This window comes from Thalassophryne amazonica, chromosome 7 (genome assembly GCF_902500255.1).
Source record: "Thalassophryne amazonica chromosome 7, fThaAma1.1, whole genome shotgun sequence".
NCBI lineage: Eukaryota > Metazoa > Chordata > Actinopteri > Batrachoidiformes > Batrachoididae > Thalassophryne > Thalassophryne amazonica.
This window is the reverse complement of record NC_047109.1, coordinates 88,869,234-88,885,176: the sequence shown is the minus strand read 5'-3', so window position 1 is coordinate 88,885,176 and position 15,943 is coordinate 88,869,234. Positions and strand designations below refer to the sequence as shown.

At 39.5% G+C, this 15,943-nt stretch overlaps 1 protein-coding gene across 3 annotated transcripts in view; it reads left to right on the top strand.

The window, feature by feature from the left end:
* The first annotated feature begins 1,632 nt into the window (after nt 1–1,632).
* The window catches only part of osbpl3b (oxysterol binding protein-like 3b), a 147,950-nt gene continuing 133,639 nt past the window's right edge, over nt 1,633–15,943 (top strand). For 2 of the 3 annotated variants that reach the window (XM_034174993.1, XM_034174992.1), the window contains exon 1: nt 1,634–1,802. The gene's annotated coding sequence lies outside the window, so the exon portion shown is untranslated. Of the gene's footprint in view, nt 1,803–15,943 lie in introns of all 3 variants that reach the window. The other variant, XM_034174991.1, reaches the window with a different exon arrangement.

The following is a 15,943-nucleotide window of genomic DNA, read 5'->3' as shown; positions in this document are numbered from 1 at the left end:
TATATAGTGCCAGATCACAACAAAGCTGCCTCAAGACACTTCAAACAAGTAAGGTCTAACCTTACCAACCTGTAAAGGTATTTATGTATTTTTACTTATTTGGATTTTTGTTGTTGTTGTTTGTTTTTTACAGTGAAGAGAAAATTATTTGTGAAACAAGTTTGTCATCATTGAACAGAAAGAAACCTGGAGGTTGACATTTGACTCCAATGACATTGACCGTCACCCAAATAACTGACCTCTGGCTGATCTTGCTAAAAATCTGGAATCCACCTGTGTGCCACATTTACGCCAAATTGGACTGAAAATCAAGTTTCTTGACCTTTGCCTAAATTAATTATTTAAGGGTAATTTTGGGGTCAACTTTCAATTACATATCAAGTTTCGTAGACATCAGAAAAAGGACTTGCAAGGAAGAGGCCAAGAAACAATTATTCACATTTGGTAAACCTGATCATGCTGAGGCAACTCTCAAAGCCAAATTTGGTGCAGATAAAGTAGGGCATGGTTCAACATTACACCCAGTGAATCAAAATTTCACACAATCATGAGAAATGTTGGTTTCTCAGAATGCAAAATCTGGAGAACAACATCTTACTTTTTCTGGGTCAGGCTAAAAACATCCCAATCACCCCTCATAGCTAAAAATAAAAAAAATAAATAGCTATAATTTTAATCTTTGGTCCCAATGACCCTGGCCCTAATTTTGGTCAATTTGATCTTACCTGGCCAATTTCAGAACCATCCTCTGTCTGTATGTGTGCCAAGTTTGATGACATGAGAGTAAAAAAAATAATAATAATACATTTTTTAAAAATCCAAATTTTGACTTTTAGCTCCAATCGCCTTGACCTTTGCTGAAATAAACCATTTGAAAGAACTTCTAGAGTAGACTATCATTTACATATATCACGTTTGGTGGAAATCAGCCAATGGACCTAGTAGAAGTAGAGGAAAACAGGTAAACAAACGTTTCTTAGGATTTCTTGACAAGTGCTACTAAGACAGACTTTTCTTTCCTTATATTTATTTATTTATTTATTTATTTGTTCCGCATGCAAAAGTATTTTTGTGAAAACTTGTCTTTATCGCGTTTATAAAGGCACTGATTAATTATTTGGCACAAAGCTGACTTGTATATTTCCTGCTCTGCTTGCAAATCAATTTCTTTCACTGTTCTTTCAGCTGTATTAAAGCCTGTGATGCCAGCACTCATCCACCAGGGGGGAGTAAACAACTACATTAGTTTGCGAGTCTTGTCATTCTAACTTCAGTTTCTCCAAACGTCATCGTTTTGTCTTTTTTGTTTAAATCTTTATTTCTCTCTCACACACACACACACACACACACACACACACCACACACACACACACACACACACACACACACACACACACACACACACACATTATTAAAAAAAGAGAAAAAGCACTTAATTTTTACAATCGAGCAGGAAAATGTAACATATCAGGTGTGACCTCTGCGCGTCATGGAAAAGCGCAGACAAGAACCAATCCCGCCTTCTCAGCTGATGTCAGGCTGCATTCTGCACTTTGATTGGTCTAGTTTTCAGCCTCCTATATACAGAGGTTGAAGCAATGATGCTCCTCTCAGTGCGCTCTGCGCGCGGATGCTGCGTGTGGTTGCGTGTTGGAGCGCGGACGGTGTGTTTGCGGCGCGGTGGGATTTTCACTTTGTCCTCTCCTCTCGCATTTTTGTGTTCCGTAAACTACATGAAAGACTGACTGTTTCCGAGATCTCCGCCCTCAGCAGTTGGATTTCACTTCTGTAACTCAGGCAAGGTGAGTGCGTAAAAGTCATTTCCAGTCAGCGGATTCTTTGTTTTGTAGTCATGTCGTGGCATGTTTTCCCTCCACCACCTTTGGGAAGGAAAGTGAGACTGTGTTGTACCCAGCTATCACGGGAGGTTGCGATCTGGTTGCTCCAACTTTGCAGTGTTGTGCAACACTGCGCCGTTCCGTGCGCCGCGTGGTAGTTGCAGATGACAAACTGGATCGAGTGCGTGTTTGCGAAAGTGTTCTGTGGATGCCTCCTACACTCTCCTGGAAAGTTTAAAAGTTTAACTTAAGACCCAAATTCACTTCGACCTTCTTGCTCCATCCCAAATATATGACTGAACATAATCAACACATGTGACTCAGGCCATGAATGGATCATTCCAGTCTCCATGGTAACCCTGAGCCCGTCCTCTTGCTGTTAATCTGCTTCTTCTTTCTGTCAGTTCCACACAAACACATGTCTCAGCAAGTTATCAGTAGGCATGTCTGATCATCCAAAATATGACGTCACTAGTGCCGAGTTATTAAATGTTAAGACTTTTGCTTTTGCTGCGTTGTTTTCCACACATTCCTGTGGTTCTGGTGGACAAGGCCCCCCCGCGCGCGCTCCAGTTAGTGGTGTTGAAAGACATGGAGGGCTGACTGGGATTTGATCCCATTATCCTTTTGGATGGGAAACAGCCAGTCTTCCAGCTGAGATCATCATTGTTGATGGAGCACATGTAAACTCCACACAGGAAGGCTCATCTCAGATTAGAACCCACAACCTTCTCCCAAAAGGGAGGTGACAGTACTGCCTCAGTTTTGTCTCTGTGCAGATGTGTTAAAACCAACCCTCAAATGCTTCTCAGTGTGGTTTATGCTGCGCACCTTCACCGAGGTGTTGCAGGCCTTTAACCACAAGCCATCTGCCAGCCATAAGGTCAGTACCTTATTACATAAGAAATTTATAAAAGTGCATCTTAAATGTTGATCGTTTCAGGTTTGGGAGCATGCACACGGTGCCACATCAGGTTCACAGCACTTTACTTGTAACTTTTGTTGGATTTATTGTTTGGATTAGGAGAACTAAATATTTTTGAAAAGTAAGCATTGAGAAAACTAATGTTTCCTTTAGCCTGGATATGGCCACCATGTTGGATTTTCAAATGGCGACCATAAAAATGGACTTTGCCAATACGGAGGCCAGCAGGAGTCGCTGTGCATATGGTAGTCAATAGTCCTCATTCCCCCAACGACCACTCAGACCAGCCGATGAAGTCAGAGCGTCTGTTTCCCATGGTGAATGGAGTGTGTGGGAGGAGTCAAACCAACGCAGACAGAGAGAGTATACAAGCCACTACTTAGGCAACCTAGAGCTTTCATTTAAACAGGTAAACGTATATTTTCAGGGCCAATGAAGCAAAGATACCAAACTGGAGAAGTGTAACCTATCCACGTGGCAGCCATTTTGGATTTTACAAAATGACAACTGTAAAACTAATTTTCCAATTATCTCCATTTCTAAATGCCCCAGATCTATAGTCTTAACAGCTAAACTTATATTTTATGGGATGATTTTAGGGCTGAAACGATTAGTCGAGTAACTTGAGTAATTCGATTACAAAAAATGTTTGAGGCAAATTCTGTGCCTCGAAGCTTCATTTAACTTTGCATTACATATGCCAGGTCTATATGTGGTGCTGCAACTCCCCCAGAAAAAAATATATAAGAAGACTAGAGCATAACAGCTAATCAAATTAACAATGATAGCTACTACTTTCCAACACACCACACAGAGTAAAATAAAGCCTTTTAAGAGAAAGACCATCTGATCATCTGAAATAGACCGATTGCACATTTAAAGCGAAGGAGTGTTTGTCTATTTTTTAAAAACACACGGTCCACTCTACGTGGGGAGTGACTATTCACCCGGCGGCCGGCTGCTGTCTCTCTCTGCCTGGTGTGAGGGGCTCTCAGACCAGACAAGTCACAGCTCCGTCCCCGGCTACACTGACAAACAGAAGAAATCCACTCTTTCTTCTGTGTTTTGCTCAGACTCGCACTGAGTGTTTCGCTTTTTAATTTTCGCTTTTTTTGGCAACACACAACACTTTATAAACGCTGTAACTTAAATCAGTAATAATAAAAAAAAAACTGACTGTGAGGCTTGCATGTTCAACCTCCAGCTGAAATGAATCTGCTGAATCATAGAGAAAGAGGGATTCTAAAAAATCACGCAGGAACCCAGTCTACCAATCTTTCTAAAAAAAACTTAAAATGGTTAAATTTTACAAGTTGGAGAAAACAAACAGAAAGCCACATCCCATCGCTATTTCAGCAAAATGTCAACACTTTGGCGCAGCGGCATTGTGCCATTGCTAAGGGAGAGCCCTGGACTATTGATGTTGTTTAAAAATGCAAAAGTACTTTTCATCCGAATAACTCAATTAATCACTAGAATAATCGATAGAATACTCGATTACTAAAATAATCGATAGCTGCAGCCCTAGATGATTTTCACATTTCCTAAAGAATTCAAAGTTTAAAGCAATCAAAGTGAATGTGTACTTAATGAACTTAAAGTTAGATGCCTTGATGAGCTCCATCACACAGCTATATCAGTGGGTGCCGTCCCCATGATAACAAAGCTGTTGCTCTAATCAGACTCAATAGAGCTCGTACCCAGGCACAGATTTCCTGTTTCTGTTTCATTGCCTTGTTTTGCTTTAGCGATCATGGCTTTTCTTTCCTGGAAACCTTCTAAAAATGTGCAGTTTTCCTAATCACTTGAATCATACTTGTATAACCAGCAGTGGACCTAATTTATGCCGTTCACCTTGCAGGAAATGTTTTCACGTTTTACTGCTAATGCCAGTAATGTCAATTTTATCATAATTGCAGTTCTGTGTTGAATCCAACAAAACACTGATTCTCACATGAGGTTTATTTCACAACATGCTTTTTGTATATGATGATCCCAGTAAAGTCAAAGTGGAGAGACCGATTATGATTTCCATGCTGTTATTGCAGCACCTTTGGGTGCTGTGTCAACATTACAGTGGTAACATCTGCTCCTGCTGCATCTGTGTGTGTTGGAACATGTTTGGAGCTCAGAGTGACATTGTATGGAGAACCTTTATGAAAAATATGGATTGTAACAAATGAGTGTTTCTATAACAGCATTCTTTCTGTGTGTGTGTGTGTGTGTGTGTGTGTGTGTGTGTGTGTGTGTGTGTGTGTGTGTGTGTGTGTGTGTGTGTGTGTGTGTGTGTGTGTGTGTGTGTGTGTGTGTGTGTGTTGAAGCAGTTTTCACTTGGCATATCAGGGTTTTTTGTGATTTTGGAATACAGCTGTTATCATGGAATATAGAGAAAATGTGTGGGGGGGGGTAGGGGCTTTTAAGATCTGAGGGGGTGGAGTTATTTCGGTTACATATGTCACAGAGGTGATAAAGAAGCTATGTCAGTTCTAAATTCTGATTAAATCAAAAGAATAACTGTAAAAACACTTATGAGACTTTAGCGATCTTGCACACTAAATACCAAACACTTCGTGGGAGGGGCTTTTGAGATCTGAGGGGGTGGAGTTATTTCTGTTACATATGTCACAGAGGTGAAAAAGAAGCTGTGTCAATTATAAATTCTGATTAAATCAAAAGAATAACTGTAAAAACACTTATGGGACTTTAGCGATCTTGCACACTAAATACCAAACACTTGGGGGGGGGGGGGGCTTTTAAGATCTGAGGGGGTGGAGTTATTTCTGTTACATATGTGACAGAGGTGATAAAGAAGCTATGTCAGTTATAAATTCTGATTAACTCAAAAGAATAACTGTAAAAACACTTATGGGACTTTAGCGATCTTGCACACTAAATACCAAATACATGAAAGTGTAAAAGATAAAAAAAAGTGATTTTGCACAATATGACCCCTTTAATAATTATCTTATTGGATCTTATTGGATCATTTTCAGATCCGCCCATTGAACATTAAAATCTAGATGAAAATCTAGATTTGTAGTCTGTTTTAAACCTGCAAGAGCCCCGTGTGACTGTTAATGATCATTAAAGCCAAACCAGTGTTTCAGCGCAAAACCTCTGCTATAGCTTACACACAAACCCCACATATATCAGTTACAGCATTAAAGCAATTTACTTTTGTATGAAAAATATTCAACAGTATTTCACCTAAGGGTTTCTATTAGTGTTAATTTAGTCAGAGATGAAATGAGACAAATTATATTCATTAGTGACCATTTTTTCATAACTAAGATGACAAGAGGATGACAAGACTGCATCAGTGTTTAAAACACTGACAAAGACGATGCTAAAATGCATTATTGTTGGCGAAAAAGACGAGACTAAAATCTTTTCCAGGAAATTAAAACTGAAACAAAATCACGTCTCCTCTGTATTTTCATCTACAAGCTCTAAATTGCATTCAGAATGTTGTGCAGCCACGCAGGCAGACAGGCGTATTTCCTGTACTATTGCTGCCACCTTGTGGCTGCAATACAAAACTACATGGAGTGAACAGATCATGTGGAAGAAAAAGCTTGAGTTTGCAAGTGATTTTTCAAGTTGCTAGAATTTTTTTTTTTATTATAATTATTTATTTATTCATTCATTTAATGCAACTACCTGCTGACCTGATGCAGGTGTTTTTGCATGTGTGAATGTTTTCTGCCATTGCTGATGTCTTAATTTGGAAGTGTTGCAGCCCCTGTCAACCAAAATATGAAAAGACTCATCAGATGCCATTTTTGCCCAAGTTTTTGCTGCATCTCCTGATGCTTTTAGTTCCTGTTATTTTTAAAGCTGTAATTCCTGATGCGGTTGCAGGGGAGTCATCAGAATCAGAGGAATGCAGCCTGTCTGTGCACGAAACAGCAGTGGGGCGTCGCTGTGCATGACGTCACCTTCACTGTGATTTCAATTTTTCCAATAAACGTGCACGGTCATGTAATGCATTAGATACTTCTTCTTGGGTGACGTCTGCAGCCTGACCCAAGAAGCTGAAAGACAATGAAATCTTTTTTATTCTTATCTCTTATTATTTGTGAATACCTGGTAAAAGCAGGTGAATAATGCAGGAGGCCAAGAAAGAGGAGCAGCAGCAGATCAGCTGCTGGGAGCATCCTCTGCATGTGGCAGGTGTTGCCTGTTTCTGCGTGGGCAGGACGCCTGCATGAATAATTCATGTTGCTTCAGATGTGCATAGGTACTGTTGCAGTGTATGCAAAAGAGAAAGAGTGCATTTGCATTTTATTAAATAAAAAGTTTAAATGAGAGGTCTGTGATCAGTCTCATAAAATGATACCTCACAATCTGCCATACTGTAGTTGCTTGTATGTATTATATATCAGTGGTAATAAATTCTTTGTGATAAAGCACCTGAAATGACTAGAATGGCACCTGCACAGCATGCATACCTGCACCAACAAACCAAATCTCACTTCTTCTTAGATATTGGCACTCTACAGAAGTGTTCAGAATAATAGTAGTGCTATGTGATTAAAAGATTAATCCAGGTTTTGAGTATATTTCTTATTGTTACATGGGAAACAAGGTACCAGTAGATTCAGTAGATTCTCACAAATCCAACAAGACCAAGCATTCATGATATGCACACTCTTAAGGCTATGAAATTGGGCTATTAGTAAAAAAACAAAAAAAAGTAGAAAAGGGGGTGTTCACAATAATAGTAGCATCTGCTGTTGACACTACAAACTCAAAACTATTATGTTCAAACCGCTTTTTTTAGCAATCCTGTGAATAACTAAACTAGTATTTAGTTGTATAACCACAGTTTTTCATGATTTCTTCACATCTGCGAGGCATTAATTTTGTTGGTTTGGAACCAAGATTTTGCTGGTTTACTAGTGTGCTTGGGCTCATTGTCTTGTTGAAACACCCATTTCAAGGGCATGTCCTCTTCAGCATAAGGCAACATGACCTCTTCAAGTATTTTGACATATCCAAACTGATCCATGATACCTGGTATGCGATATATAGGCCCAACACCATAGTAGGAGAAACATGCCCATATCATGATGCTTGCACCACCATGCTTCACTGTCTTCACTGTGAACTGTGGCTTGAATTCAGAGTTTGGGGGTCGTCTCACAAACTGTCTGCAGCCCTTGGACCCAAAAAGAACAATTTTACTCTCATCAGTCCACAAAATATTCCTCCATTTCTCTTTAGGCCAGTTGATGTGTTCTTTGGCAAATTGTAACCTCTTCTGCACGTCTTTTATTTAACAGAGGGACTTTGCGGGGGATTCTTGCAAATGAATTAGCTTCACACAGGCGTCTTCTAACTGTCACAGCAATTACAGGTAACTCCAGACTGTCTTTGATCATCCTGGAGCTGATCAATGGGTGAGCCTTTGCCATTCTGGTTATTCTTCTATCCATTTTGATGGTTGTTTTCCGTTTTCTTCCACGCATCTCTGTTTTTGTTTTTGTTTTTTTGTTTTTTGTCCATTTTAAAGCATTGGAGATCATTGTAGATGACAGCCTATACTTTTTTGCACCTGCATATAAGTTTTCCCCTCTCCAATCAACTTTTTAATCAAACTACACTGTTCTTCTGAACAATGTCTTGAACGTCCCATTTTCCTCAGGCTTTCAAAGAGAAAAGCATGTTCAACAGGTGCTGGCTTCATCCTTAAATAGGGGACACCAGATTCACACCTGTTTGTTCCACAAAACTGGCAAACTCACTGACTGAATGCCACACTACTATTATTGTGAACAACCCCTTTTTTTACTAATAGCCCAATGTCATAGCCTTAAGAGTGTGCATATCATGAATGCTTGGTCTTGTTGGATTTGTGAGAATCTACTGAATCTACTGGTACCTTGTTTCCCATGTAACAATAAGAAATATACTCAAAACCTGGATTAATCTTTTTAGTCACATAGCACTTAGGGCTGTGCAATTAACCGAATTTCGATCACGATATCGATATTTGTATCAAACGATCTCCAAACTCGTATAATCAAGTAAAACGATTTAAGGGCCTTTCATCAGGCCAATCCGTCAACGTGTCCCAAGACGCATGACGTCAGATGCGTCGCTTCGGAAGCGGCAAGGGGGCACACGTTTCCACAACCTGAAAAAAGTTCAGCGATCGCCTTCTTGAATTTGCGTCGCCTGAACCACAAAAAAGCTTTAAAAAACAGCAGTAGAACGATTCTCCCATCACCCTGCTGGGAGAAGCTTTTTTTCAGCTACTTTTCGGAGTGACGCCGACTGAGGGAGGACTGACGACTTGGTAGGATATCGATCGAACTGCAACAGCGAGCCAATCCGCACGGAGAAGCCGGCCTTCAGGCATCATTCCTGGGCAGAGCGAGTCAGGCAGCCGGGGTGATGGAGCAAACCCACTCAGTCCGAAATCTCCCACTTTTTGGATATATGCAAAGTCCCAGTTTGCCCAGCGGAGTTTAGTTCTGCAGCTTTATCGAGGTGAGAATAATGTAAAAATAAAACATGATGTTTACTGAACTGTGAAGGTTTAATGATCGGCTAATGTTAGCTTAGCCTTTTAGCACAGTTGATCTGAGTGAACACTTTAATTTGTAAATGGTTCAGTCTTTTTTATTTTTACCAAATAAAGCTACAGCTTTTTTCAGACACCACAAAAGCTTAACTTTAAATAACTTATTTTTTCGGGCGTGTTTTTTCCATCGTTTTTCCCCTTTTTTTTTCTTTTTTTTTCCTTTTTTATATATATAAAATGTTTAGTGTTTCTTTATATTTAAAGAAATATTTTTATTTGTCCTAATCAGGAACATTTGCTGTGCAGACAACCAAACTTCCATTGATGAGCTGAACACCACGTCCAGTTGAAAGAAAACATCTCTGCTTTTCAGCAACACCAACAGAGTTCAAAGCTGCAGAAGAGACCTTCATCTGGTTACGAGAATTCAGCATAACATCACCTGCTTCTAAATAAAAGGCTCTTTCAACAGCAACTATTGTATTATTTTTAAAAAAGCTGTTTCATTTTACATTTTAACAATAAATGAACGGATACATTTTTCCAAAAGGAGATAAGGAGACGTGGTCAAGGGAATGATGACAAAAACACAAACTAATGAACATAAATTGAAACAAAAACAATGCAGCTGCACTATGTCCTAGTAGCACAAGTCAGGGAGATGCCCAAAGACACTGACCAACTGGTCAGTGACAACTTCCCTGTTGTCACTGACCAGTCACTGACTGACTGTCAAGTAACTAAAAAATAATAATTGTTTGAATAATCTTGATTTCAGTATTTACCTAAATAATCGTGATACTGATTTTTTCCATAATCGAGCAGCCCTAATAGCACTACTATTATTCTGAACACTACTGTACATACGTGGGCTGTCCGTAAAGTATCAGTCCTTTTTATTTTTTTTAAAAACTATATGGATTTCATTCATATGTTTTTACGTCAGGCAAGTTTGAACCCCCGTGCGCATGCGTGAGTTTTTCCACGCCTGTCGGTGACGTCATTCGCCTGTGAGCACGCCTTGGGAAGGAGTGGTCCTGCCCCCTCGTGGGAATTTCATTGTCTGGAAATGGCGGAATGAAAAGGACTTTTTTTCCATCAGAATTTTTTCAGAAGCTGTTAGAAACTGGCACCTGGAAACCATTCGAAAAATTGATCTGGCTTTCGGTGAAAATTTTGCGGGCTTCACAGAGAATAAGGACTGTTAACTGTCGCTTTAAGGACCCCTTTAAGGACGCTTGGCGCGCCGCGCTCCGAGCTGCGACAACGCGGCACAAAACACCGTATCATTTCTAAACGGATAGCTCTGTGGATACGAGACGTCGTGTGCGCTTTCTCCGGTAATCACAAGAGCTGGACATCAGCCATTTTCTGGCAGATTTCACTTTTAACCAGAGATTTTGTCGTGGAACGCCGCGCGGAGGCTTCACGCGTCACGACCGATTCGCTTGATGAGCGAGACAAAGAACGCCTCCGTTTCGGTGTGTCAGAGGACAAGTTAGGACATGCCTATCTCGGCTTTCAATGCTTACCAGTCCAGTAAGTATCAGAGAAATTGTGGAGAGCTGGACATGTCCAAACTTGTCCACTGACACGCCAAAACAGAACCCGTCTACAGATGTGTGCTACATTTGAGGCACATTGGATTGAAAATTTAAAAAAAAAATTGACATTTGATCCCAATGACCTTAACCTTTTTCATCCATGTATCAGTTTTGTAGGAAATCATCAAAACGAAATGGAAGATGAAACTAAAATTTTGACCTTTTACCCAAATAACCTCGACCTTTCTCAAACAATACTATTCTGGGGCCAGCCTATGTGCACACAGCAAGTTTGGTGTAAACTGGTCCAAGCACCTCGGTGGAGTAATGGAACAAACAAAAACACAAATTATACAGTAAATTTGTATGCTTAATGTTTTAAAATGAGAAAAAAAATAGATCATATTTCAGCTCACTAACGCCTGTCACTCTGCATGAAATAATCCTGACCGAATGATGAGTAGATTTTTATGTCTCATAGATGATGCACTAATGGAGTCATTCACTGGACACAAACACCTCTCTGAAGAAAACATACTGATCAGCAGGAACGAGAGTCTGCAACCCGCTCATGTTATACTGTCAAATATAGACAATTAAATCATCTTCTTCACTGTCTGAGCTAATTAGACTTTAAAGGCTGCTCTGTGTATTCATTTGATGCAAATTTGTAAATTATAGCACACAACAGATGTCAGAGTTTTTGGCACTCTATCAGCTGTCATGAGCAGACTTTTATTCTGATTTATATTCTGCACAATATGTGATTCTGCGGAAGATCGGTGAACTTGTATCGCAGCCACTGTGTGAGACAGCAGTAGCATCAGCATCACATTTGTACCAGAGAACTATGTCTATATGCAGTTCTGTCCATTTATATGGAGTTAAAAATGCGGCTGTGTGGGTACTGAATAATGCAGAAATATGAGTTGTGCATCATAAAATACTTGTACATTTTAATTGTGTTGGGTCGTCTGGCAGCATGGTGGCTTCGTAGTTGGCACTGTTGCCTCACAGTGAGAAGGGTCCAGGTTCAATTCTGAACTGGTACTTTCTGTGTGGAGTTTGCATGTCTCCTCATATTTGCGTGTGCTTCCTCCCACTTCCAGAAACATACACCTAAATGACCCTAAATGAGCGCAGGTGTGAGTGTGAATGTGTTTGTCTGTCTCTATGTGTCAGTCCTGCGATAGACTGGCGGCTTGTCCAGGATGGACGCTGCCTCTCACCAAGTGACCGCTGGGAGGGGCTCCAGCCCAGCATGACCCTTTAATGAAATAAGCGGGTTTAGAAAATGATTGGATGTTGGGTCATGAGGTTCATGCAAACACAGTACCACCAGACCACTTCAGTTCAGACATTCCAAAGTCTAATCAGAAGCTTATGCACCTTGACTAAAAACTTTCAAACTTCATTTTCCCACAATGCATATGTTCCATTTTATCAAAAAGTACCATATGTGTATTAAGACAGTCAGAGGGCCTGATTTACTGAGATCCCCTATAACAAGTGTTAAATTGCATGGGCTTTCCAAATGTTTGGAGGATATTATAGAAATAATGAATGTTTATGAGTTCAATTGTATGAATATTTCATCAGGTGAATGGTGGAAAGTACTTTCCACCATTCATCGAATTAAATATTTGTTCCATTGAAAGAATGAAAAAAAACATTCATTATTTGTTTTATATAACAGCTAAAATGGATCCTTGTCAGTTGATATTTTATTAATTTATAAACAACAGAAAAGAGACTTACATTTGGTGTTCCACTGGTGTTTTGATGTCAATAGTCCAACATGAACTTTAATTGGAGTACAAAACTGTTCTCACTCAGCTTGGAAAAAGTTAGTCTGTAATGCTGTCCACTGACTTCGTGTACTTCCAAAAAAAAAAAAAAAAAAAAAAGACTGTGTAAGTTCCTCAATTCAGCGAAAAATCACATCAGAATTTTGTCCAGCTTTTCATCCTAACAGCTCTTCACGCCTCCAGATGGCTTACAGTTTAGTAGATTTGTGTGTGTGTGTGGGTGGGTGTTTGAAGAATTAGCAGCATCTATTAGCTCTTTCAAATCATCATCCGTCAGCAAAACAAATACCGCTATCTTTAGCTAAACGCCGCCCTCAGTAGTGTGAGCATGCACGGTGGTTGGGGCGTGCAATAGCACATTTCATATAGCATCAAAATTGCATGCTAAAAAAGAACTATTGCACGGTCAATGAAACACAGCGGCAAATGGTATAATCCATGTCACGTGATATACAAGCCACCAATCAAATGACAAGGATCCACTCAGCTGTTATATAATTGCTAATAATAAGTGCATGCAACAGCTGTAATTCTCTCTGCTCCTGCATTGTGATTGACACCTCCCACTCGGGACACAGACTCAGGATCTCCAGCATGGGAGGTAGATGCTCTGACCAGTCAGCTAAAACCCAGGCTCTGGACCAGAGTGTGCTCTGTGGCTGTTGGGGAAGTGAGCCCCATTGACCTCTGTTGCACAGCGACTCCTGCTGGCCTCACATGCACACGTGAAAACGGGTGATAACATGACGTAGACAATAAGCCTAAAATCACATTCATTCTTTTACACGCAAATGTCATTTATTGGACATTTACTAAATCAGAATGAATGTCCCATGAAAATGGTTTGTCACGGGAGGTGCACAGTGTTTGGCATAGTCCAGATTCAGTACTGGTCGCCTTAAAATGTCGTATAGTGATGATCTTCAAATGCACGTTACCAGGACGGGGTGCCTTTCACTTTGGTGTAATTATATTCTCTTCACTGTCACATAATCATACAGGATGTGATATAGAATGAGAAATGTGTGTGTTTTGACAATTCTTTTGATGTAGATGTACATTATTGATGTGATGCCTGTTTGGCCACCAGTTTCTGTGTACAGTTACTTGACTGTTTTACAGCTGGTTCCTGAGGAGATATCTAACTTTTGGAGTTGCAAAACGGGGCTGTGGAAGCGTTTGGTTAATTCTTTAGATTTTGAAGGAAGTGTAAAAATGACAAAACAAAAATTCCTTTGAATATTTCATAACTGTCAGCATAGTTGAAATTTGTTTTTAAGTAGACTTAAACAAACATGACAAAATAAGGACACTTATATTTGGACTTCAGTACCTCTGGAGGATTTTGACATATTTTAAAATGAAACATGAGTAAGAAATTAAATCAGTGGAATTCTACAAACAGAAAAATAAGTGCCACCTTGCAAAGCCTGTGGGTGAGACGTGATCACACTACAGCATGCAAGTAAAAGCTTTTATCCTTCAAAGTACAACTACACACACAAAGAGGGGAAAAAAAAAAACCACCAGCTTCTCAGAAATGAAACTTTGCCTCACTGCTTTGTGTTTACTGTGTGCCGTTGTCAATTTGAAGAAGTCACAGTTTGGGTCAGCGTGTGTTTGTGCTGGCAGTCTAGCGTGTATTCTAGTATCACAGAGAAGGATACAGCACTGCTCTGCTGATTTATGTGACAGTGTTCAGGCATGAAGTTAATCTATCAAGATGTCTTCAACAGTCACTTTGTCTCTGTCTGTCTATAAATGGAAAGTAATGGAGGACAACACCATGTCAAAATAGATCTTCACTTGAACAGCTTATATAATACTTGTAGCAGCACAGTTAGCTTTTTATTATTATTATTATTATTATTATTATTATAATATAAGAGTATGACAGCATGCTGATATTAACCCCTCTGTACACACTGCTGTGAGTCAGTGTTTTTGATGAATAAGAATGAAGATTCCAGGGAGGAGCCAGTAACAACAAGGCAGACAACCATGTCGTATGCATTTTGCAAACATACTCAGTACAACAGGCAGAGGTAGTTCTAGCTTGTATTATGCCCTGGGGGACAACCCCTTCACCACCACCACCCACCCCATCCACACACACACATGCACGCACACACATATACACATCTGTTGTCATTACCGCCTCCACCCCCAAAGATGGAGAAAAATACCATGCTGCATAAATTGTAACTTTTTATCTTTTGTTAGGTTTTGATATAATGTTTGCTATTTCATTTGGAGTGAAAACTGTTGTGTTTAAGCAATGCATATGCATATCAAACAACATAGCAAGAAGTTAACAAACATAAGACTTGCACTAATTAACCCTCTAGTTTCAATCCCTGTTCTAGAAGTTCTTTGCCTCACAGCCAATCCATGAGCCTTGAGAAGGTCACATGGAACTCTCTCTCTCTCTCTCTCTCTCTCTCTCTCTCTCTCTCTCTCTCTCTCTCTCTCTCTCTCTCTCTCTCTCTCTCTCTCTCTCTCTCTTGCTCTTCCTGCTGCTTCATCAGGCTCATTCGGGAGTCAGACAAATTCATGCTGCCACTAAACCCTCAGAAATGTGACATCAACGGTCCTGTCATCCTGAAAACACTTTTTACTTTTTATTTAGTCCTACACTCAAAGCATACTGTCATAAAGAAAAACATGTGGATGGGCTAGTTTCTTTTTCCAAGATTTACAAGCTTTCTCCCCCCAACCCAACCCCACCCCAATTGGAGCAAATGGACATTATTTTTTTGCTTTTTGTTTGTTTGTTTGTTTTTTTGTAGAACTTTCCACTTATCATCCAATGACAGATATTTGTGGACATTTCTATATAGAAGGAAGATAGAAAACATCTAGCTGAAAATGATGAGTGATTTTATTTTCATGTATTTATTTATGTTTTTTGTTTTATTTTCAATAAAGATGAATGTTCTTAAAATGCATTTCAATTTTTTATGTTTTAAAGCCAAAATATTTCTACATACAGTATTCTTGACAAGTATGTGACAAATATTCTGAAAGCTGAGACTGAAGTGAACATTTGTGATATGCTTCGCATAAAAAGGTACTTTCAAAAAGGAATAACTGAAAGCATGGTAAAATCTATAAGAGGACTGCAATTCCATGATGAAATGACTACCAATGCATCTTGATGCATCCTTTTTTCTAGGATTCCTTATTTTGTACTTCATACTTTTTAAAGCAAATTATTTGTTGAGATCCATAATTAATTTATTTTCAAGACATTCTTTAACAGCTCATCCATATTTGCACGTTACTCTCATTCAGTAATT